A 27,474-nucleotide genomic window follows, 5' to 3' on the forward strand; every position below is an offset into this window, starting at 1 on the left:
TAATAAATGCAAATGGTGATAATATGGGAAGTATGGCTATACCAATTGGAAATCAAACAAATCATGTTGCTAAAGCCTCTGCCGGTCTTCATGGTCTTACTTTTGCTAAGAAAATGAATATGAAAAATATACAGGTGAAAGGGGATTCACTCAATATTATTAATTGCCTTAATAAAATCTCAATACCCTCGTGGAAAATTAGTAATATTATCAATGAGGCTATTAACACTATAAATTCCTTTGATACTTGTGTTATTACTCATATTTTCAAAGAAGCTAGTGGTACTACTAACTGGGCAATGAATGTGGCGTGTAGTAGTGATCATATTATCATTTGGAGAATTAATGATCCCTTACCTATGGATGGACACCAATTATTTCATCATGAAAAATGGAGGTCCTTGCAAAAAGAATTTTAAATATACCTATGTCAGTACAATGTTATTAGGTGGAGATAAGTGGCTGCGAGTGTTGGGCTTTTATTATCAATGCTTTTAGCTTTTTTTTGCACAAATTCTGGGTCATTTTTTTCATTCTCCTCTTGGTTTTCTATGAGACTCTTTTTGTCCCTTTCATTTGGAGGTTTCAAGTGAAGAAGAACTGGGTTTTTGGAGACAAGAAAATGGGAGGTAAGAGGAAAAGGGTGGAGCCAGTAAACTGTTTAGAGTGGATGAAGAAGGAGGAGGTGTTGGATATTTTGAGGTAGGGGAATTTCACTGACTATATGGAGAGGCTCAATGGTAATAACCTAACCATTATACAATAGTTTATCAAAACCTGGAAGGAGGGCTTAGTTATGGTGGGTAATTAGCGAATGGAGATTTTAGAGGATGTGATTTCTGAGGCCACAGGCTTGGAGTTTGATGGCATTAACTTCTATAAGGAGCATATACTCTCAAACAAATTTGTTGAGGAATTTGTGGAGTCCAAGCATAAGAAGAGCTGTCTGATCAAAGTAGGTAATTCCTATATCAATCTGGCCTCTATTTCTCACCCATGGAATATTGTTTTGTTTGTAATAATAGAGTACTTAACTCTTGATGGGAGATTCACGAAATGTTATGGGTATCATTTCATATTGGCCAACCATTTTAGGCACAATGTCAAGATCAATTTTCCTTACTATTTGAAGCAGTCTCTTAGCATTTCTGTTCAAGATATATAGAAAGACCCGAATGGAAAACATGTTTGCCACAAGGGTCTCATGGTTTTCATCATGAATGTATTAAAATCTAAGAAGATTGTGAGGACTAAAGGTCGTCTGAAGGATGTTGATAATGATACAAAAGGGAGAATTCCAGAGAAGGGTTACGATTCAAAAACCCAGGATGAAGTAGAGGGGGGTGATGAGAATTTGAACAAGGGCATTGGGGGTAGTTCAAAGAAGAAGAAAAAAGTGTTGGTTCAATCTGATTCAGAAAAAAGTAGTGATTTTATGGAGGATTTGGTGAGGGATTACAAAAAGAATAGTGAGGGTAAGGGAAAGAGGAACAAGAGCATCCCTATTGTGAGGGTTTCTTCCCCGTCAGATGATGAGACCCTAGCCCGTAGGTTGGAAAGGAAAAGATATCCCTCAAGACATTAGGAGAAGCATTTAAGGTATAAAGGGGAGTTGGATTATGAGGAATCTGAGGAACAAGGGATACACCCTGATTTTGGTGAAAAGTCTAAAGGTTTGCCAAGGTCTACTAAAGGGATGCATGGTAACCCAAGAAAAATTCTTAAAGAAATTGGGGTTATGAAAAATCAAATACAGATGCTAGGAAGGGATATGCAAGCAGTGATGAAAGAAGTTGGGCATGCCAGCAAAATTGCTCATGGTGAACGCACACTTGGACAACACATTGATAAATTAATGGATGTGGTTAGGAGTGCAAAAGATGTTAAAAACCTAATTCAAAAGATTTCATAGTTGGAGGCAAAAAATAGGGCAATGGACAAAGAGCTAAATGCCAACCAGGCGAAGATAATAAAACTGGAAACCAAAATGAGCAATCTGGAAAAGTTGGTTAAACAAATTGTTGAGAATGTGAGCACTCTGCTGAAAAAGTGGAAATTGAGAAAGGTTAGGACTCCCCTCAGGTTGTGGAGAGTCAAGGTCCTAACAAGTGTACTTAGGCTCACTCAAAGAAGATCAAGGACATGGGCAAAAAGGATGAGGTGAAGGCAATGGCTGAAAATATGCACATCCTTGCGGACCAGGCGCTAGACCTGATTAAGTCTCCTTAGCTAGCTTTTTGCTGTCTTTTTTGTTGTCTTTTTTCTATTTTTTTCAATAGTTCTCTCAATGACCTCTTTAGTGCTCTTTTTGGAGGTCTATTTTATGTATGCTCTATGTTGCTCTCTATGTTGCTTTATTCTCTGTTTCTTTCTAGACTTTTTGTAAAAAGGTTTCGGGTCCTTTAAAACCTACTTTTACTTAATCAAAACATCACAATAATTATTCTAGAGAAATCATCAACAACAAAAATAAATTACTTGTCACCATAATAGCTTTCCACTCCAATAGGACCACATAAATCACTATGAACCAACAAAAATATCACCAGAAGAATAGGTCTTGCTCTTGAAACTAGAGTTTGTCATTTTTCCAATTTGACATTGTTTACACATCACCTTATCAAGTTTTGTCAATCTTGGTAATCCTCTAACTCTTTCCATCTTACTAATGCTTACCAAATTATCAAAGTTCACATGAGATAACCTCTTATGCCATAACCAAACATCTTCAAATTATGCAAATAGACATGTATCATCAGATAGGTCTAGATAGAACAAGTTACCTCTTATTCAAGGTGTATTTTAGTGGCAAATATTCACCTTTTGGTGAATTCTACAATTTTTTAGAGTTGAAATTAGTAAATATGAATCCATTCCGTAGTAGCCAAATCACCCATAATTATGATGATTACCGGGTATTATGGGAAATACATCACCAATCATTTTGTTTCCTTTCACATCATTGCTTTTTGTATTCGCCTTGCATTTGGATGACTTGGTTATTGTAATTGCCTCCAATTTCCACTAGTACATTCGACCCCATTTTTAGACCAAAATTTTTGACCATCTATTAAAATGTTTTAGATTGGTCAAATTTTGCAAGAAATTTTGTTATTATTTTAAAACCATGCCTATGTTGGTCAAAATTTTGACGAACATGGGCTTCATCATGTTAAAATGTAAAAGGTCAATTTACCCTAATTCATTGTTATTTGGCCATTGTAAGCAGTGTTTGGCACGTGAATTTTCTTACTATTTTCTTTATCTTCTCTGTGCGCATGATTTTGATGAATTTTGCTTATTTATGGCCTATTATTTTATGATGAATAGATAACCTTGGCCACTTGTATAACCCTATCAGTCAACATGATTTAGCTTTCTTCCATGTTATATGATTTAAGCATAAGAAGCAACGCTGTTGTATATTCAACATTCAACATTTAGGAAAAAGATTAAGGGGTTCGTGTATAATTTATGAGGTAATTCATTGAATTTTATGGATTTAATAGCAATACCCTATATAATTTAATGTGTATTGAACTCAAGGGTTTGTAGATCTGGCTTTAAGTTCAGATTTGTGGGTCGATGTTTCATCTATGAATTTGATTGATGGTCCTGTGTGTGCAGATGCCTTTGGGGTTTAAGCTTCAATTAAAATATGTTTGAATCACCCCTACATTTGAAGGAGAAACTAGCAGATTCAATGGGCTGCTTGAAAGGGGAAAATATTTGAAGATGGAAAAATGAGTCGATTGCATTCAACTCTGAATTGTGCTCTTCATTCTTCAATGCAACATTTCTGATCCATGCCTCAACGTGCTTTCAATCTTCCATCATCGAGGCTAAGAAGGTCAAGCTCCTTTCATTGCCATTGATATCCCATTTGGAGATGGCAAAAACTCTTTTTTTAATGCTTATTAGGACAATAGGAAAATCTCTGACTTCTCCAATTTGCAGATGAATGGGTGCACCAATAGATTGAGCAAGCAACATTAGCTAGTATGATAAAAAAAACCCTAAAATGATTTATCACTTTCTTCCCATTTGTGTTCCACTATTAATCTTTTTAATTTGACACGTACAATGATGCCTTTCTTAAGTCCTTGTTCTTTATGAAATAATGACATCAACTGTAGATTCACATTCGTCGAGATTGCTTAACACAAAAAACTCCATCTTAAAAAACATGTTTGACAGTCTATTCTTTTTAATGTGCTAAAATATAACTTTCTCCTAGCTTTTACATCAATGGTTTAGTTGTATTCTCAAGTTGGGAGAGGTATTTTTGGTAGTTTTAGTTTTTTCCTTTGATGAGGTGACCTTGAATCTATTGCAGGCACCCACTCCAAGTCCCATATGGACTCCCCATGTGCATTTTGCACAATTTTTAGACCCGCAAGCTCCATTCCAATTTTCTTTAAACTCACACATAGGCCTTGGTTCTCCTACTACGTTGTTCAAGGCCCACTCATATGCCCTGATTTGGTGGAGTGATTTGGAGCCATCTAAGTCCTATCCACACGAATTTTATACTTTGGACTCTATGCCTTGTGTTATCTCTCATACATGCAAGCTTGTTTATGCTCTCTTAATGATTATTGGAGGTTACCGATTGTTTGGAGGTTAGTATTCCTTATGATCTAGAGTGTTTTCTTTTGCACCCCCATGTGCACATGTCCTTAGAGACCATCATCTTCATTCCTTTATTCCACTGAGATTTGGGCAAAGCCTTTGGATTGGAGAGCCATATTAGTAATAATATGTTCTTATTGGAGGTTGGTGATGATTTCCTTGTTTATAGTGATGACTATGCCATGCTCATTAACAAAGGCATTATTTTGGGGCTAACTATGTTCTTTGTCAGTGCACAAATTTTATGGACTTGTTGCATCATGCCATCCCCATTTTTGGGATTGATATCCACATATTTTGTGGGGAGACACCACTCATGGCCTTGGGAAGGCCATGCGGGAACACTTTTTTTTGGTCCACACTCTCCTTTTATTGTCATTTTTTGATTGGTGGTGGGGGTTTTTATAAATTAAATTTATTTCCCATTTAAATTCTGTTGAGCAGCTCAGAATTCAGACATTTCTTGATTCCAAAGAGAAGCAACTTGGAGATTCATTTCCTTCCACTATTTAGACAGCCATCTGCTCTACTTCAGTCCATGTAGCCATCGTTTCCAAGGGATATGCAGACTCACCTTGGTTTTTGGATGAGTTGCTTCTCATGCAAGAAAGTGAGGCCAAAATTATCCCCGTGTTCTACCAAGTCAAACGTTCTGATCTCCGCTACATAGAAATAGGAATATATGCTAAAGCTTTCATTAAATATAAACAAAAGGGCAGATACTTGGAGAAGCTTAACTAGTGGAAGGAAGCCCTTTGATCTCTTTCACTTACAGTAGGGGAAGAGATGAACAGGTAATATTTTTACAATTAATATAGTCTCCTAAATTTCAACAATAAAATCTCTAGACAAAATTTTTGCATCCATTTTTAAATCTTCTATGGAATCATATTTAGACACAAAGCCAAGCATCATAATTGTCTTTGTCATGTTGAAAAGTCAAAAAAATGACTATAGAAATCAAGGAAAGCGTTACAAATCTCATTAGGATCATTAGACACTCCACCACTAATCTTAATTTCCTCAGTCTTCTCCAATTTCTACTTATGCCTAATTAGATTGAAAAAATAGTTGGTTCCTCTATCTCTCTCTTTTAACCGATTCATCCCAACCCTCATTCTTTGCACTTTACGTTTGAAGTTTGGAACCTTTCTGAGCTCCCCTCTAGTCTTTCAAAGCTAATATTTTTATCATAGTATCATGTCTATCATCTTACAAAAAGCCCTCTAATTTGTATAACTTCCCTTGAAATGCCTCCTCTACTTTGTTCCTATCACCCACAAATTAAAACATCTTCTTTCACACCACAAATTGAGAAGACATTTTATTGCAGACATTAGTCATGAAAGTGGCCATCTTGATAATATCTACATCATCCTCATCTTTAAGCAAGGAAGAATTCAATTAATTTCTTCCCCCAGCCTTTGGAGCAAACAGAGACACAATTTAAACTGATATGAGCATAATAGGAGTGTTTGGATATGGCAATATTAGCACTCATTTATCACTGGGTGTTTTTTCCTTTCAACTTGCAATATGGAAAAATTAGCACTCATTTATCAATGGGTGTTTTTTTTTCTAGTTTTCATAAAGTTTTGTTAAAGCATTATGGAATTCCCCCTCCTTTTCTATGAATGGTTTTAGTCTCCATTCGATTGTGAGAGAGGTTACCTATCATCAATTTTTATTTTTTCCTTAACACTTCCAGCTGGAAAAGAATCCTTTTTTAATTTGGTCTCTTCCATACTTAGTTCATTGTTAACTGTGACTATCGTCTTACAATATCCTCATTGTTTTTTACTTAAAACACATTTTACAAAGTTTAGGTTAAGTTTCTTATGTACTTTTGTTGATTTAGTAATAGTGGCCAAGGCCAATTTTTGAGCTTTAAGCCTTTTCTAAGCATTGTCATCATTAGGGCTTTCTTGGTGATTAAACTCTCTATTTCAACTTTGCATCTCATTATCAATTTCAAAACTTTTGTACATAATTTTCCCATAATGTTATCAGGACAATGCTTAAGTTATAAGTTATTATAAATAATACATTAGCATAAAAATTTGGTAGTGTTAGTGTTCTGATATATTATAATAATGTGTTAGTGTTCTTAAGATAGTTTTAAGTTTTAGCCTCTCAATGAACAAATCAAGAAAAAAATAAACCTAGTGCTAAAAAGGCTCAACAGTTAAAAAAACAAGATTTTAATATAATCGTGTATCCATTGTAATGATTTATTCATTGAGAGGCTATTTTTCTTGAGTTTTATATTGATTTATTTGTTTTGGGTGTTCTAGACTCAATTGTGAGGTCCATTTTGCATCAAAATGCACCCAACAAAAACTCTTGCAAAAATGTTTCCAAATTGAGAAGGCTCGTGTAGATATGAAGTTTTGATACCATATAAGAGTCAAAATATACTTAAGTCTATGCCTTAATGTAGAGAGAAAAGATGCTATAGGAGGAAGAAATAAAGGTGAGATGATGTGCAGTGGCTAAATGACACTTTAAAGACCATTGAACATGCACAACTTGTTTCGAGAGTGCAAGGAATCAATAGAAATTCCATAATAGAAAAAATGATTAATTGGAGCTAAAATTTTGCAACCTCACTTTTTAACATTGAAAACTAAATAGGAAAGTTAATACATTAAGATGAAGATATCCAACTGTTGCATTTGATGTTTTAATCCTTTACTTCTAGATGTGATAAAATTATTATAGCAGTTGGTGGAAAGAATATATGTCAGAACATATGGTTGTTGTTCTTTATGCATTTGAATTTTTCTACGTATATTTAAAACTTAACCCTTCTCATTGGTATAAATTTATAAAATAGTGAGAGTGGCTCAATGATTTCTCTTTTACTTTCTTAAGATAAACCCAAATATTGATCCATGCAAGGTTAATTGATCATTACATGCTAGGAGGCACTTTGGCCTTTCAAAGGCATTAGGCAACCCAGTATCTGATAAAAGATAAAATAAAGATGACAAACTTGAGTATCAGACTACACTAAATATAAAAAGTTGTACTTAAGACGGCCAATAAAAACATGAGTAAAAAAAACCCAAATTTTAAGTATTAATTAAACTAATTGTGGTAAATATGGAAATTGGGAATAAATGTAACTGCATATGACTAAGCAGAAAGACATAGGAGGCTAAACCAAAACATTAGATTTTTGAATAGTTATTCTCATATTCTCTACATTTGGTTCTTTATAGAGAGCTCATAGATTGTACTTTATAAATAGTTTAGCCTACAAAACTGAGGAGAATAACCATCGCAAAACTACCTCTAGTTAGACTTATGAACATCATTACAATGGATACACAATTATATTAAAATCTTGTTTGTTTAACTGCTGAACCTGTTTAGCACTAGGTTTACTTTTTTCTTGATTTTTTCATTGAGAGGCTAAGACTTAAAACTATCTTAAGAACACTAACACTACCAAAATTTTATGTTAATGTATTATTTATAATAACTTATAACTTAAGCATTGTCCTGATGACATTTTGGGAAAATTGTGTACAAAAGTTTTCAAATTGATAATGAGACGCAAAGTTGAAATATCAGTTCCTTTCAAGTATCTATGCTAAAGACCACCTATACAAATCAAGAGTCAACTTCAACATCCGCTTATTTAGAAGCCACCTCCTCACTAGAAGTCAACTATGTAGAACCTAGTGTCACAACTTAATATTCAATATTATATGACCTTTTGGAAGTTAAATGATGCTAGAATAAATACCTCTTCCAATTTGGAGCTTCAATCTCAAACACAAACAAAAAAAACTGCAAAAACTTCTCAGCTTCCACCCAATACTCAAAAGACGTAATTACACATCTAAAATCTATTAAAATATGCTAGACAATTTGGTCCTTTTCATCAGCCTTGCCTCTACACAACAATACTATAAAAAAAAATCTACAATCATAATCTTTTACAACTACTGACACACAAAAGGTTGAGATAATGATGCTGACATCAATGACAACCATCAACCTCACATTCTACCAAAGCTAAACCACCTCACTAATTAAAAAATACACTCCAATAATTTATTTTGTAATTCTCAGGTTGAAATGGGTAGATGAGGGATTGCATTGGATGATTTATGAACCAGCTGTTAGGAAAATATCCATTAATTCTGCATTAACTTGTATATTTTTTCTCTAGGCTATTTAGATGTTGTGCATTATTGTTCAACCACCTATCTGTTTGTTGGGGTTATTTCACCTTGTCCAATGATCCTTGTTAAATTGGTGTCAGTGATTCTTGTCTTATCATTTTTGGTAATTAACCTTATGTACTACTGCAAATCTTTTAGGAGTTCCATATTTGCATGGAACATTTGTCAATCGTGACCTTGGTTGCATTTATATGGGGCCCTATACCATCAAGGACTTGATTTTGGAAGAAGTTAGTTGTAAGGGCCTATTGTTCTTCCTCAAAACCATGCTCTAGTTGGCTGCATCTGAATCTTTTTGTTGATGCTTGGCATTGCAAATGTCCTTTGGACTTGTATTTCAACTCGATGGACACATTTAAAAATAACATGGTTAAAATTTCAAGAGAACACATTTGACTTTGCCTTGCATTTTATTCGAAGCAAACAAACCAAGTATTCTACTAGATTTGGTAATTGAGATCAATGGGTAATATTATTTTCTCCATCTGTATCAAATTTGTGGACATCTTTTGGATAGGCATACATGGTTTATCTCACACAAACATTGTAGTAGTCTTGCATATGTGACTAGGTCAAGTTTTTCACCTTCATCCTCATGTCATGTTCATGGTTTCTATTTATATTTCACTGGCTACAACATGAGTGTTTAACTTGAGTCTGATTAGTGGTATGCAGTTAGATTCTTTTAATGACTTTGCTATTGTCCACTCCTCTTTTGAAGCATCTTTTTTTAGGAGGGCTACAGATATTGTGTTTCAAAGAGGCTTTGATCTTGCAGCTACGAGGAGCACATATGTTACCACTTACATATGCATAATAGTTAAAATAATTTGTCCTCACAAGGCCTCTCAAAGGATAGCTACACAAAAGTTCTCAAGGTTCTGTCATATTGACACAAGGGCTTGGTAGATTTCTCAACCCAAATTTAATTTTCTTCAAACTAAAGAAATGCAATTGGGATTATTTCAGACTTTTTCTGCATACTGACATGTTGGGCCTTCTATTCCTATGGGATGATCAAAACCACTAGCTATTTTACAGAGGGCGTCTAGGTTCTTGTCAACACAAATGGCATTAACAGTTGGCTAAGGAGGCTATAGAGTGAGGAACACAGAAGATTAAGGGCATCCTTAGCATCCTGTATGCATTCTCTAGGTATTTTAATATTATGGTTTGCAATTTGACTACCTCTCTCTGTCTCTAGGGTTTATGGTTTCCCCGACTTATGGCTTCTTTTGTACTTATCACATTTTTCTGCCATTGGTTCGAGTTTGGGGTGTCATATGAGTTCTATAAGTGATACACAAAATCAATAAAACAGAGAGTAGGAGGCTTTTTCCAATTTAAGAGGAAGTTCATCAGCAATGGGATAGCATCAGAAAACATGATTAGTTTGAAGTCAGTTAATAAATGATTAGGAGCCTAGTTTTGGGATTGACACTGACTTGGTCACTTTAGGCTTTGGCATGACTTGAGTTAAAAACTATATTTAAAGATAAATTATTTTTTCATAATTTTTAGTTCAAAATTATATTAGTAATATGAATAAAAAATGCAATTCTTCTCAACAATCTAGAGCAAGTTGCAAATTTTTATTTTTCAATGGACTAGTCATTGTGTTGCACTTAGGAGATAATTCAAGAACTGCTTGTGATACAATGAATTTGACATCATTCATAGATCAAGGATTGACACTGACTTGGTCACTTTAGGCTTCGACATGACAAGTTAAAAACTATATTTCAAGATAAGTTGGATTTTTATAGTTTTTCAATTCAAAATAATATCAGTAATATGAATAAAGAATGCAAGTCTTCTCAAAAATATGTAGCAAGTTGCAAATTTTTAAATTTCAATGGACCAATTGTTGTGTTGCACCTAGGAGATACTCAATTGGAGAACTTCTTGTGATATAATATATTTGATATCATTCATAGTTCAAACAATCTGCAGATAATTTAAAGAAGCTGCTACTGAATAAATAACCACTGATGATGAAGATCGGTGTTGTAAGTTTTTTATGTTTGGGCCTTTTATTTTTAATAATTTTTTGAGCTACTGAAGCAAGGTGAGTCCAAAATTAATAGTCTTAGACAAGTTCGACTAGAAGAGACAAACATTTAGAAGCCTTTGCAAGTTTCTGAATTAAGATAGAAAAACTTTGGCTATTGGATCAATTCAGGTCTTTTCAAGTCTACCACAGATTTTAACAGTGTTTCTCTAAGTTTTGGAGATAGGCAGATTGGTTTCAGACATTAGAATATTTTCTAGATTTGTAGATGGATGTAAGAATAAAATATGAAGATTAATCATTGATTTAAAAAAAAAAATCATTATAAAAACTTGTGAAAGAGCCACAATCTATCATTTATTTGTGTCCACACTTTGAATAAAATAAGATTAAATTTATATGTTGTACTGGTGTATAGCATTTTGGATTGTAGACACAATCTTAATATGGAATTTTACCATTAAGCCAATTTGTTCTATGTTGTCACACCCCGAAAGTCAAATTCTAATGAATGACCGAAAAACCCTAGGGATGTGTGCTTATTGTACATATGTTTAAGTATGCTATAATTTTCATAGCTAATGCATCTATGACAATACTTATCACCCAATGTACTGCCTCTTTGTAATATCCTATGGCGGGATTCTACCAACTCTTTCCTGGTTTTACACAAGTATGTAGTGCAGGGTTATATTCATCTTACATTGAAAACCATTTGCATTCTTTGTTATCATATAGTCACAAATTTGTAAACATGATTAGCTAATAGGCTTTCCTCTGCAATCTATCTTATATACATAAGTAGTAAGCCTGACATCAATTGTCTCATGCCTACTTCCATGGCTTCTGGAAACATTTCACAGCATTAGACATGTCCTAGGACTTTAGGAAACAAGCCCCCATTGATTGCAACCAGTGAAGTCAATGAATGCAATCAACACCTTACTTGAGTTTCTAGCATTGAGGATATAAAGGATAAGAGTCTATTTGAAAGAAATAGGTGTCAAATAATTTATTTTAATAAAATATATTATGCTTGTATTTATCAATAGGTATCTACTATTTGATACACCAAAAGTTTCATATCATCTTGAGAGATTTATTTTCACCAATCAGTAGTCAAGTATTTCATTTGACTTAAGCCACTATTTAAAAAGTAAACTTGGCAATAGTACCACATTTTAAATCTTTTTCCTCCAACTTGTCAACAATTTTATAACAATAGTTCTTTAAATTGAGAGTGTAAGCAAGAAAGAAATATAATTAAATACTAATTAATCTTATATACAATATGAATAAAAAATATATTCTCCTCATTCTCAAATAAAATATGATATATGCACAAAATTTTTCCAAATGCTTTGACCTATCCTTTATACTATATACAAAATTATCCTTGTTGTTAATCTGTAATCTAGTGAGAATGATGAAAATAAAAGTTTTAAATTGAATTTTACAATTTATCTAATATAAACATTATACAATTGCACGTATAATAAATCTTGTCAACTGAAATAAAAGTAAACCTTTGTTCTATTGTAATTTCTATTCTTTTATTCAGATTGTCGTGTGTCCTAAAATCTACAAGTTTTGTATTTCATTTATTGTAACTCAGTAGTGTGACTACCTTAAGACTCATTTGTATTGGTCCATGCAGTAGCACATATTCGAAATAACCTTGCAAAGGTTAAAGAGAGGCCATGTATAGGCAAGGTATATCTCCCTATCTAATAAAATATACTTATGTTTAAATGGTGTGTGCTATTTGATTTCCAATTCCTTCCTATTGGAAATTCAGTATTCTAGACTTCACTCTAGGTTTCTCCTGAACTTTTTTTTTGCAATTCATTGTATACAATTTACTATCATCTTTTTATATAAAACTCACACAAAATCATTGATCAGAAATTAATTTGTATTTTTTTGTTATATGCTGCTAGCACAATTCATAGTTGAAAAAAATGCATAAAGAGCTAGTTAGAGATAGCGAATCAAACTCTGTAGACTGTGTACTAGCTGGATATCATAGATTATTGAATTTTACTTTATTTCACCTGTTCTTGTAATTCAATTGAACTTTCTAGTCTGGTTAGAAACATTATTTTCTATTAATATTTCTAAGCGAAGATTTGTCACAACATTTGGTGTTTGGAAACTCTACAACAAGTAGATACTGTATTTGCATAATCAGAAGATATTGCATGTACATAGTCAGAAGATACTGAGCACAATATTTCTTTTCTAGTCTAAAAGTACTGGCATAAAATAGAATCTTAAGTTCAAAGATAATTATTACTTTTTGAAATTAGGATTAGTCAAGGCATGCTGCTGATAGGACCTAAGTAACTTTCACCTTGTGACATCTCTTTTAGGCATTTTGCAAACATCTAGGCCTTCTAGAAATTATAGGATCATTAAAGTTAAATTTGAAAACATTAATCAACAATTTCCATATGTGCAGATATAAACATTAACTACAACATGTCCAATTTATTTGTAGATATATTTTCCTATGAAGATAGACCACGCCTAACAATATGAACCCAGAACAAAATAATGAGACAATGGCTGCATTGTGGGCTTAGTTCTGAAGAAAACTTGATAAATGCTATTGTCCTTGCAAAAAGTGTGAGGGATTAAAGAATCAAATAATTCTAATCGCAATAGCCCCAAAGTCATTGTAGGCAACATGGTCACGTTGAAGGGGGCCACAATTTTTGTCCATTGCTGAATGTGGATTTCCTACTGAAGGAACATGGAGGTGTGAATATCCAAACTGAGGATAACACTTCCATGGAAGAAGATGATAATATGCCAGAGGACATGATTGAAGAAGATGGTATTGGAGTAGGTGATGAAGAGGCTCACAATGATGGTACTAGAAAATTTGATAATGATAATGAAGATTGTCTTGATATACCTTTACTTGAGAAGACACAAGAGCCCTTATACAAAGGCTCCCGAACAACTCTACTCTTGGCTATAGTGTTGTTGGTGAACTTAAAGGTTATGAATGGTATATCTAATGTAGCAGTGTCACGTATACTAAGGTATGCCATTTTTCTCATCTTCAATGTTAGCATACAATTACTATTCATTATATTAACAATGCATATTTGTTGTTGTAGGTTGATTAGTGAGTTTTTGTTACCACCATCAAACATTTTGCCTTGTTCCTACCGAGAATTATATAACATTATGAATCGGATTGGAATGAAGTATCAAACAATACATGCATGTCCCAATGATCACATTCTATATCATAAACAAAATGAATTTGCAACAGAATGCCCTGATTGTCATATTAGTAGATATTGGTCAGATCAAATAAAAAAAAAGGTGCCTCACAAGATTCTTCAGTACATTCCCATTATTTCACATCTTCAATGATTATTCAGGTGTGCTAGCTTGGCACAATTTATGGATTACCATGCATGCAATAGAAGTCAAGATGACATTATGTGAATGTCTGCCGATGGTTCTGCATTTAAAGATATAGATGAAACATGGTCACACTTTAAAGAAGAGCCTCGTAATCTGAAGCTTTCATTGGCAGTAGACGGTGTCAATCTATATGGAGATATGAGATTTTTTTACTCAGTGTGGCCTATTTTTGTTATTAACAATAACATTCCTCCTTGGATGTCCATAAAGAGGGAGCACATAATGTTGTCAATGATTGTGCTAGGTATTTTTTCATTTTATAGTTATCAAAATTAATTTATAAACAATGTATGAAAATGGTCATAATAATTATGTAATGTTTATGTTCATTCAATTACTAGGTAAGTACCAAGTTAAAGATATGAACGTGTATATTGAGCCCCTAATTGACAAGTTGTTGAAGTTATGGAATGGCGTCACTATGTATGACATCTCTAGACCAATAGAACATCGATAATTTCAATTTCATGCAATGCTTGTATGGACAATACATGATGCCCCTAGGCTAACTCATTTTTGCGGTATGTTATATTGTTAAGATCACATATTTTGGGTTATTATAGTGCTTACACATTACTATTGTATGCTTAAGTTGCGCATGATAATTGTACATGATCTTTTAGGTCTTCAAACAAAGGGAAAATTTGCATGTCTAGTTTGTGGTTCGAAGATGAAATCTCATCATTCGAGAAGTTTAGGAAAGAAGGTATTGGATGAGTTTAGGTACTTTCTCGACAATAATCATAGGTATTGAATTATTGAAAAACATCTTTTCAGTGGGAAAGAAGAGACATCATCAAGGCCACGAAGAATGACACCTCATCTATGGAAGTTGGAATACGATCAACTAAACCGTCGAGGTAATTTCCAATTTGTCATCCAAAGTTTAAAATTTGTATTTTGATATTGTCTTATATTTACTAATACTATAATTGATTCTTGTGAAGGTCATCAAGGCATCAATGACCAACTTCCTAGAGGAATGAAAAGTTATCCTACTCAATTTAGTAGGTTACCGTACTACAAGGATCTCCCAATCGTGCATTTGTTTGATGCTATGCATATTGGAAAGAATGTAACAGAGACACTATGAAAAATGTTGGATGGAAGGCATGATAGAGAACAAATTGCCAAAATTTGTACTGACATTCATGAATCCAATCATGCACTAAAAGATTTCATTGAATCAAATAGTAATGGAGACCGTATAAATACAAGTGCCCTTCCTTGGTTATTAACAGAGCAACAAAGTGATGCATTAAAAGAAGTCATAAAAAAAAAAATTCCAACAGAATTTGCTACAAATATAAGCACTCTTCTATCAAAGAAAGGTGATTTTGGGCAAGGGTTGAAAACACATGATTGGCATACCTTCGTCAAGGTAAGTCATGTTCTCTATTTACAATATATTTGTAAAATTTAATGTACTACCTATTGCATTATTTAATAATATTTTGAAATGATCATTTTGTAATGATTGCAGTACATCCTACCTTTATCCCTTCCACACCAGTTTGACAATAGTATTAAACAAGTTATATATGATCTTGGAAAATACATGAGGTTAGAAGTGTTTTTTCTTAGATTTGTAGCTTTTTATCTAAAATCTATTGTATAATTTTATTTGAAATCTCGTCTATGTGTTTTTGCGTGTTGAATCTCTTTTAGGTGGTTATCATCTAAAGAAATTGATAAAAAAGATATAAAACATTGGAAGAGAAAAATTCCACTACTTATGTGTGAAATTTAAAAGTGTTTACCTCCTGCCTTTTTCAATGATCAAGAACACTACCTCATACATCAAGTCGAGGAGATTGAATTGTGTGGACCTATACAAACTAGGTCAATGTGGATGGTTGAGAGGCACTTGAAATTTATGAAGGGCTTGGTTCAACAAAGAGCACATCCTGAGGGTTCTATGGTAGAGAAAAATATGGTATACTAGACCATGGTGTACATTAGTGAATATCTTCCAAAGTTTGCAACAAATATCCATTTAGATCGCTTTAAAAATTTTATTATTTAAAGTGTAAATTTAATTTACTTTTACAGTACTCATTTTGGATTGATAATCCCTTTATTTTTTTTTAGGTAATAATGATTTCTTTGATCATCTTTTTCATATGACATTGAGACTATTTGGACCCACCATACGTAAAGGTATGTAGTTTCATATCATTGCTACATAATTTTTCTTTTCTTCCATTTATTGTACTATATTAAAGTTATTAATCTAACAATTTAAATTTTTTTTTAAAAGGTGGAATTTACAAGTTGTGGAATTAAAAAATCAGCTGATTACATCTTTTGAGGAGAAATTTGGAAAAACATATTTTTGACACTAGCCTACTTCTCAAGAGAGCATCAAAGCATATAAAGACTATGAGGGATCAATATAGAAGGACTCTTAAGGATAACCCAAAGTACAATAGTCCTCCTGTGATTCCACCGATGGAGTGGAATGAAATAATAGAAGATGCAAAGGAGAAAAGGCCATGTGAAAATAGAGTAAATGAAGCAACACAAGGCAAAAAAAGGTATGTCATGATAGTATTAAGTACATTGTAATCATGCACTAATTATTGATATTTGTAAATATATAATCTAAGATGTTTGAAATTGTTCATAGATTGCAGGATACATCCATGGCTACAAAAGCGAGACTAGAAAAGTTTGGCCAACATGAACTTGGCTCTGATGGCTATATGAATCTCTAGTCTCGACTTGTAAGTAGGAGCAATGAAATTTCATATTTTTTTTAAATAGAATTTTGCAAAAAAAATTGTTTAATGAAACCATACATGGAAAACTAATGATATTAAGCAAAAAATAAAGGGCACATAATTCAATGTGGAGCTCACGGATGAAGATAGAAAAATTGCCTTGAAGGAAGGCTATAAAATCATGGTTGCATGCCTACGCAAAGAATCTAAAAGCCTTGCCCAAGAATCCAATGCACCAAATGATATCTCACAGGTAAATTGGTCAAATGAAAAGTAAATGAAATTGAATAGTTGAGAAGATTCTTTTTTGGTATTAGATTTGAACATAAATTGACTGCATAACAATGTGCATAACATTTTACTACAACCTTCATGTCCTATTGTAGAACCTGCTCGTGACGAAGGCCATGATGTGCATTATAGTTGTGGAGGTATTAATTTGCTATTGGAAATTAATTATGCAATTATGAATACAATTTAACATCTTCAATTGCAATTTGACGTGTATCCTTTTTTTGAATATTTTAGAGCATGTTGAACATCATGGTGAAGGAGTGGAGCATGTTCCAAGTGGTCAACATGTTGACGTGGCAACGGATCAAAATGTTAATGTACATGATGTGGCATTGTTAGGTAAGAAAAATGCATGTTATGTTGTACTAGTACTTGATTACAGACTTGTAATAGTTAAAAAAAGAAAAAAGAGTATGTCAATTTATCCCGTTTACTTGTTCTTGCAATAGAGCCCCCTTTAGTGCAACATCCTCCTGCTCCTCTAAAGAGAAGGAGCTATTGTAATTTGACATTACACATGCCAGAAGAGGAGGATAATGATGCATATATGGATGCTCCTATGAGCGCTTTTCTTAAGAGAGCTAAGAAAAACAAAAAGAAGAAATGATGTTTTAAAAATGCTCTTTGATAAACCTTGTTGGATAATGAAAGAACTTTGTTTTAAGTAATTATCTATGAATGATCCATATTAATACTAATTTTTATTTTATGTTAATCAATATTGTTATGTGTTAATGAAGTCTTGATTAATATTGTGTATTAATGAATTTTATATCATATTAATGAATGTTATGTGATTGTATTGATTGAATGTTATAGTTCATAAATGGATGAATGAATGAATGAAGTATGTAGTTAGATGATAATGGGTAATTTAGATTGATGTTAGGGGGAGGGGGGTGAGGCCAGATGAGCTTCCACCTTCACGTAGTTGGCCTTGTTAAGTAGAGAATATTATAGTATTCTTGAAACCAAGTGAAGCTCAAACTAACATACCCTTCGTGAGATATCCATTCTAAGGATGTTATCTCAAAATCTTAACATTGTAAGGTAAGGAACACATTGTATCTCAAAGCCAACAATTCATTTGCATTTATTTAGATTGAATGCATTGTTTCTCAATGCCAATAATTCCTCTATGTTTATTTACATTGTGTGCATTGTTTCTCAATGACAATAATTCCTATGTATTTGTTTACATTGCATTTATCAGTCTTCTCATTGGGGCTAATTAAAGCAATTATGCAAGTTGCTTGATGTCAATCACATGAAATTCAATGATGATAGACTCTTTGTCTGTTTGGCATTTGAATACATGGATTGTGATCTCAGGAATTACATTGACAAACTATCCAAGGAAAAAATACCTCATAATTTTTTATTAAGGTATTTTTCTATGCTAAGAAATAATGTTTCAACTTTTACATATTATAAATTAAAGTTTCTCATGAGTTAAGGTAGATACCAAGTGTTGCATTTGATTCAAATTCTTTATACTTCCTTTTGTAATAAATCAATGTTGGTGTATAATCTTATGTTCTAAGGTGCCTTAAGAACTAAGGAAACTCTTGAGGTGAATTATGGTAGTTTTATTCAGATTATCTATATGAATCACTGGCTCTTTGGTCTTGTCGCTGGTATTTAATTCTATCTTGCTTTAGTCCCCAAACCCCTTCTTATTAAGAAGTTATTATGTTGCAGAGCTTCATGTACTAGTTGTTGAAGGGAGTTTCTTACTACCATGGTCATGGTGTAATGCACATGTTCTTCTATTTGTTTCACATGCATTGTGTTATGGGTCAATTTTGATTTTCTTTTTTGACAAATTGTTTATTAAGAAAATTCATGATGCACTTTGGGTTGATAGTGTAGAACAAGATTTTAGTGTGCAAGGAACATTAAAATTAAAGAAAACATTCACAAACTAAAACTTAATTCACATATATGCTTAGACAAAGAAAATAAACAAGAGATGCAAACCTCAAAGGATGAAGCAATTCATTGCTTTCTTGATTTTGTAGATGTGTCCTTTGATGTGGATGTGTGCTCAATTTGCTTGCTCAAATGCTTCGATGGATGGGAGTGGGTAATGGCAAATTGGTAGCCTTGTGAGCTCTCAATTTGGCATTATAAGGTTAAGATTGATGGCTTGGCTTCTCAAACTAGCATGGTAACTTTAGCTCAAAGATTGTTTTATGAAATGGCTTGGGATGGGATTCAATTTATAGGCCAAGGGGTAGAGGGATGGAGGGCTTAGATGCAAGGATGGGGAGACGTTTAAGGAGGGCTAAGACGCACTCAAAGGGGAGCACATGGATTGTGCTTGTTTAGCACCAATGGGAAGGTGACACTTGTCACAAGGAGGATGAGTGTGAGAGGGTAGGGTAAAGGGTTGGTTAAAGGCATGATGAGTGGGGTTGAGTATGTAAGAGAGGTGTAAGAGGAATGAGTGTGGAAGAGGGAAGAGTGTGGAAGATGGATGTAAGAGTCATGAGTGGGCTTGTAAGAGTCTTTTATGTTTTGTAAGAGCACTCATGACTTGGTGGTTGAGATTTTTGAGGGGAGACTTTGATTTGGTTTAGGAAAGTCTTAAACTTGTTTAGGGAATGTGACAACATTAGGGAGTGGATTAGGCTTGGGTTTAGGATTAGATTAGGAATGTTAGAGATGTGCAAGTGGATGGCATTAATGAGGTTGGGTGAGTTAGTGGCTAAGCTAGTTTAGCATGGGTGGATGGGTTGGATTAGGCTAAATGAAGGATTAGGGATAAGTTAGGGGTTTTTGAATTTGAGGATTTTATTTATCAAATAGATTTATTTAATAAATGGGGATTTTTGGAATTAGATAGAAGAATAGGATTTAATTGATAAATAATAGGTTTATTTAATTTATCAATTAGGACTATAGATGATTAATTAAATTAATCAGCTAGGGGATGCCAAAGGATTAATTAAATAGGAATTTAATTAATGATGCCTTTAGGGATGGCTAAATTAGATTACCAAAGTGGTATAATCAAATTTAGGTGTCTACAGATAGGATCACTTTAAAAAGTACTATCGGTATGTCTCCCTTCCAATTGGTATATGATGTAGATGCAACCATTCATTTCCTTTAGAACTCATTCCTTGAATCTGTAAAAGGCAATAAAAGATGAAAAATTCCAGTTTGGTATTGAGAAGATAATCATGTACTTGAATAATCTAGAATAGAAAAGAGAAACAGTGTTGGATATCATTGAAAAGAATCATAAAAATGTAAAGAAGATATTCAATAAGATATCTTGACAAAGATACTTTTAAATTGGAGCTATGGATTTTTTTGGGATAGTTAAAGAAATCTAAAGGATTGCATAAAAAGTTTGAGTCTTTGTGGAGGAGTCCTTTCAAAATTAAAAAAGGTGCTAGGTAAAAATTCCTTTTGGAATACCCATATTGTACCAATCTTCCTTTTTCCTACAATGGGCAATATTTAAAAACTATCTAATCTAGTGCCCCCCTCTTTCCCTTGTACACAATATCCTTCTTTCTTCTATTTTATGTGTCTATTCATTTGTGTCTACTCTTTTGACCTCAGTCATTTGGATTCTCTCTGTCTTGATATTCCTTCTCTCCCTTCAGAGCTATTTTTAGTTATATTCCATTTTTCTTTGTTTCTAAAGGTTTTCTTTTTTTGAGAACACAAGTCTAATTGACTTGTTGTGGTATTAATAAGCTTAAAATCCCCAATTACTAGTTAGAAGTCTAGGATAATAGGTGACTAATTGACTAGTGAGTTGCAGTTTACAGGGCTTGAAATCTAATTTAGCTGACTATAAGGTACTTTTAAAATTTGATGGAGTAGCAATTTCTAGGGTCTTTTGAATGAGAGAGAGATTCTCCAGCAACACAACACAAGAGCTAGATGGAGGCTTCCACAATATTCCTTACTTGTGTATATGGCTTGGATGAATTAGCTCCTAATGCTAGACTTGTCGATCTACCCCTCTCCTATATTGTGTCAAATACTAAGGCTTTCTGAGATGGCAACAAAGCTCATGCATAATAATCAAGTGTACTTGGCCAATTTGGATCCCTCGTTTGATTTGAATGGCCCTAAAATGAAATGTGTGTCCTCACAAAGAATTTTGAATGATCACTTGGGAGGACTAGTACATGCATAATTATATACATACACATATAACTATGTACATCTTGCGGAATCCCTTAGATTGGCTCAGCTTGGATGATTTTGGATGATACTAGAATTTACTATCAATGCTAAACCTCTTGTTCTGAAATGCTTTTAACACAAGAACAATTATGAGATGGAAAAAAAGCTCATACATGGCAACCAACCATCCTGAATGAAGTTGGATCTTGTGCCCAATTCGCATACCTCTCGAACATGATTTTTGTTGTATAGGAAACTAAGTCATCCCTTACTAGGTTTGGCACATGCACAATTTTGGTCTATCATACTATCCAAGCCCCTCTTTGGGACTCCAAGTCAAGTTCTCCTTTTCATTGCAAGTGGTCTAGCACCCTACTTAGATCATTTCTCAGCTCCAAACTATTGCAGCCCACTACTATTTCTTATTAAAAAAACTACCATCATGTCCACTACACACTAAGTTTTATTTTTCTACACTTTGTTGTATCTCACTGAATGCTAATTTAAAAGTCCTTGATTGCCCCAACATAAACCTTCTCCTTGGAAAAGTTATTTCTTTTTATGATGCTAACATTGTAGCTATAGGAATTCCCCTATAAGAGTTATTTGTTTAATTCCCAGACAACTGAAGGCTTGGACTATTTTCAAGTTCAAATAACTGTCTTGTGCTAGAAACTTTCTATTGCAGCATTCACAGAGTGGATGCTATAGATTAATGATTGAATGCATGTGATGATTGACCTAGGCTTATTAAAGTGTTGTTATGAATCTTATCAGGTAGCCCAGGTGATTTCTGAGTTAGTTGGGATTTAAAAAACAAAAGAACGGTCAAACTCATCTTCTTGGATTCATAGAAAGTTGAGGTACTGCTGTGTATACAATCTTGTGAAAACTTGTTTTCTTGAGCTAAAGGTTTAAATGTTGTGAAATAGTTGGTTTAAGTTCAAACAACGCAATAGCTGAATTTTGGCAAGAAATATTAACACTCATCCTTCAGTAATGTCTCCTTTAGAAACTCATCTCTAGAATGAAATTTTCAACCATTAAATGATTAATTTACTAGAATGAACAATAGTTTGTTCGAGGTCAATCTATGATGAATGTGGAAAGATTTAAGGACTTGGTTTGAGCTCTCAATTGAATCAATACTTTCCTCTTGTTGCTTGAATGAAGGATATCTGTAGCTGGGAGTTCTAATTACACAGTTCTTGAATATTGTTATATCATCAACAGTTGAAAAACTCAATGTCACAAATTTATTAGTGGTTTGGGGTAGCATCTTACACCCTATTGAACTGTACATCAGACAAAATGAAGAAAATAGAAAATCAAAAAATCATTTTTTTCTCAAAAGAATTTAACAACATATTTAATGGCGAGCAACTAAGGGACTTGCAGAAGGAGGACTCTATGTAACTGAATTACACTTGGAGTTCATGAAAATTTTGGTTGGTCTTTGCAAGTTGATTCATATAGAGTTTCAATTGCCTGGACTCGAATTTTCCCCAGTATGTCATAGAATATTCTCTCTACTTTGGTTAATATAATTCAGAGAACACATAACATATTTAACAAATTAATATAATATTCAATAATTCTTAGGATGATTGTTGTTATTCTATGGATTGCCATTGCAAGTAATGATCAAATGGTATGTCTACTTTTTTTGTAACAACATGATTTTTTTTGGAACAATGGTATTTTGCATTTTTTTGACAACTGTTGGCATTATGGGCAAATATCATTTGTTTATTCAATACGTATTTGATCTTTATTTTAGCTTAAACTTGAGCAATTACAATGGTTGATTTTTTATTACTCTATTGATTAGCAACTTCTTCTCATGAACAATTGAGAGGAAGGATACCCTAGTTAGCTACTTAATGTGATAATTGTTGCTATTGATTTTTAGCCAATAAAAGTTGAGGAAATTGATTTTTCAATGTATATCATAAAAAACTTAGCATCTATAGTATAAATTAAGTCAAAAAACTTTGAAATGGGACAAATATCTTATATATGATTTGTTCAAAAAGTAATTTTTAATAACAAGTTAAATACTAATAGTCTCTTGCATATAGTTCTATGACAGGAACTTAAAGAGCACATTACAAAAGATTATATGAATATAAAAATGTATTTAATACCAAATTTTGGCACATTCATTTCAAAATATAATAGTTGAAGACCGCCATGCATTGTAAAGAATATGCTTGTGCACTTAGCCTACAAATAAAATGTTAACTGAAACATAAGCTATTCATGTAACAATGCTTTCAACTATCTGTGATGTCAGATACTTCACAAATGATCTATGTTGTAGCAAGTATCACAATGCAAATAGGGTTGTGTAGCGATCCACTAATGTTAACAATTATATTATGTAAATATAATTTCTCACATCTATTTATGATCTCTGTTGTAACAAGTACACGGTGCAAATAGATCCATGTATTGGTATTCACATCTATCTATTGTTTATGCCAATATTATCTTGCCCAGCCGAAGAAAAAAGTTAAAATTATATCTACAAAGAGCTTGTGGCAACTAAGATATGAAGGAATTTTAACGTTTGGGTGTTTTTTTTTCTTGTTTCTGTTTCTTTATGGTTTAGGAGAGTTTACAATTTAAACATGCCTCGACACTATAATTTTATGTTGGAAATGGTATGCCTTAACTGGCAGTGTTGTGATCTCTCATGATTTTTTAGTCAGGTGGTTGATTAGTGAAATAGTGCTTAGTTTATTCCTTATGTGGGTTGAAACCGATTTTATTTTTGACCTATAGACTAGTTCTGGATTGTTGGTGTATTTTACAAAATCAAGTTTTTTCAAGTGTCCACATCTATGTGTGGTACTGGTACTTATGCTCATTGCTGATATGCAGGCTTTTCTACAATACTTAGATGTGCACTCCTTAGGTCTATAAGGTAAAGCATGTTGTTTCATCTGGAATCTATTGATCATGGCCATCTTATCAGTATGAGGGGCCTGGGCTAACACATAACTCAATCCCTGCCTAGGTAGACATTGACAGAAGAAAAGGCAAATCGCATGGAGTTTTAAACATGGCATCATTGGTTTTAGATTTTATCTAACAAGTTATTTTTGTGGGTGAAATTACAGTTTCAGTGAAAGTCTAAATCTCTTTGTAGAATTCATCGATTCAACCATAGTAAAAATTTTAACTCACTTTTAGTTTTTAGTTATTATCAATGCATTCTAATCTTGACATCCGATCAATTGGACTACATTATGCAAATCCCAAATCTAATGGTAAAATTGGCCAGTGTCTTTTAGTGTTTTTGTAATTTTGTGGGGAATGCTGCTTTGAAATTGAGTAGGCTCATTGGTTTAAGATTCTACCTAACAAGTTGATCATGGCCATCTTAATCGATATAGGCTATCACATAATTGAAACTCAATTCCATACCCATGTTGAAATTCTGGAAACATTTAAAAATTATAGAATTCCATACCTATGTGTTTATCCACCCAAACTAGAATCAATTACCGATCCCCATTGCTCACTTCCTACTCGAAGTGGCCCACCCCTTCACAAGGGATGAAATTGGTTATGTCAAGTTATGTGGGAACTATTGTAAGACCCTACAACTATAGTTGGTCACCCTATAGCTAATGCTATCTTAGTATGACTCTTGACTAGGATTGTATCTAGAATCTTAAGAACTGACAAGTACTAGCATGTGGTTAGTGCACCTTGGCCAAGGATTCACTCTATATGTTATCATACCATCAAGTTCTCACCCTATCCAACTTGCACACTTAAGCACACAATAGGCTAATAAAAAGCTCAAAGGGGAAGAAAAGTTTTATTTCTTCTGTCCTCTATACAATCTAACACACTTGTCTTGCATACAAATGTTTGACCATTCTATCTGGGTTCTTTATTTGATTTGTTATTGTTTAAACTAAACCAATTATAGATATGTGACCCACTTAGCATGGATCTGTACAATGTACTCTCTCAAGCCCATGTACTCAATCATGATCCTTGATTCCAAAGAGTACATGCACTTCAACTCTTGCTCAAGTTGTGCTCTATCCATTCTAATGTGCTCATAGAGTAGTTCTCAAATTAGTAAGTTTAGCCATTGTAATAGTTTCTAAAATTGAAATGACTTAAAGTAAGTATCTTATTTAAACTATTCTAATATTGACAACAGATATTGGGTGGATATCTCCTGTATCTTTATCTCAAGGTAGAGCTAAAACCCTGTCTATAATAGCAAAACTATCCACTTGGTCTTTTAATGTTGAATGAGGTGGTTCTTATGCCTACATAATTAAATCATGAGAAAATTTACTATACATTTCCTCCTAAGTCCTTAAGGAGATTGCAAATCTTATTTAACAATTCACTTATGTCACTTTGCAGTGAATGATAGTCTATAGACATACTCGACCAGCTACAAGGTTTGCTATATTTTGTACTCAATATAGAATTAATTCCTTATGAGAATTCATCAGAACTTTAATAGCATGGTCTAGATAGCATCTTAAACAACTATTTTAAAGTTCAAAATTGTGCCTATGTTTCCAGAATTTTGACTTTCAACATAATTTCAACATGGGTCTGGAATTCCATACCTATGTTTCTAGAATTTTGTTTCCAGAATGGCATAATTTTTTTAGCGAAGGACTATTACTTAATGATTCACCAACTATTTTCACTTGTGTGAACAGAGAAAATTTATTTTGGCTTTAAAAGTTGTATTCAAGAACCAGCTCCAGTAGTCACAGGTAGAGCACCAATTGCATAGGGAGATTGAAATTTAGAGTCATCTCCGCCATCCAAATATACTTTGATTGTTTGGATACTTTTATGATTAGGTGCATATCCTGCAATGTTCTAATCTTTTGGGTGACATTTACTTTTCATCAAAGCCTTCCCTGGTATTTCTTTAATTGATTCTTTGATTCATCAATTTATTCAAAGTAGGGTCTATCTTATTCTTGAATGTGCTGCAAAAGGTGAGCTCTACAAAGAGCTCCAACATTGTAAATGCTTCAGTGAAAGGCAGTCAGCTACTGTAAATACAATTGGAAATGGCTTATAATCTACTTTTCTTTTTTTAGTCTGGAAACTAATGACTGTTTTTTTGTACAGTACATTGCATCTCTTGCAAAAGCTTTGATATATTGCCATGAAAAGCATGTCATACACCGAGATATCAAGCTAGAGAACTTGTTAATTGTCATACAAGTAAGTGCCAAGGATGAATATATTTCTAATAACACTCAATTTAAACTTGCAAGGATGTGTTTCTTATCATTACATTATTAACAAATTCACTTGTCAAGGTGAGCTGAAAATTGCTGATTTTCATTGGTCTATGCACACTTTTGATAGAAGGCGAACAATGTGTGGAACCTTGGATTACTTACCTCCTGAAATGGGTATGTTAGTGTGTGATATTTACTTTTCTCTTGATTGTCACCTTCCAGATTATTTACATATTTGCAAATTTCTATTCCAGTGGAAAATAGGGAGCATTATTTTGGGGTAGACATATGGAGTATGGGGATCTTGTGTTATGAGTTTCTTTATGGGGTTCCTCCTTTTGAAGAAAAGGAGCATTCAAACACTTACAAAAGTTCTGAGAAGCCATACTATGTTTCAATTCTTAGTATATACATTTTTTTGTTTCAGGCCTTATACTTGAAGGGTTCTTATAATTTCTTATTTCAAGCATGGATTTGACCATGGCTAGCTTTTTTATGCAAGATTGTGAAAGTGGATTTGAAATTTCCTTTAAAGCCACTTGTTTCTGTTGCAGCTAAAGATCTAATATCTCAAGTTAGTATATGTTGCCTTGATATTTTGAAGAGAATTTTTTTAGATATTTCTATCTCACTACTTATATAAATTTTTAGTTATCATGGTTACATAGCTACTACAAAAAGATTCCTCAAAGAGACTGCCTTTACACAAGCTTTTACAACATCCATGGATTGTTCAAAATCTTGATCCTGATGGTATCTATAGACCATTCAATTGA

General features: G+C 33.3%; 1 pseudogene; it reads left to right on the plus strand.

Annotated features, from left to right (window-relative positions):
- The first annotated feature begins 814 nt into the window (after positions 1 to 814).
- LOC149572185 (serine/threonine-protein kinase Aurora-2-like) lies at positions 815 to 27,474 on the plus strand (annotated as a pseudogene).

Source organism: Cupressus sempervirens, chromosome 2, assembly GCF_028749045.1.
Source record: "Cupressus sempervirens isolate cs-2001-9-10 chromosome 2, ASM2874904v1, whole genome shotgun sequence".
Taxonomy (NCBI): domain Eukaryota; kingdom Viridiplantae; phylum Streptophyta; class Pinopsida; order Cupressales; family Cupressaceae; genus Cupressus; species Cupressus sempervirens.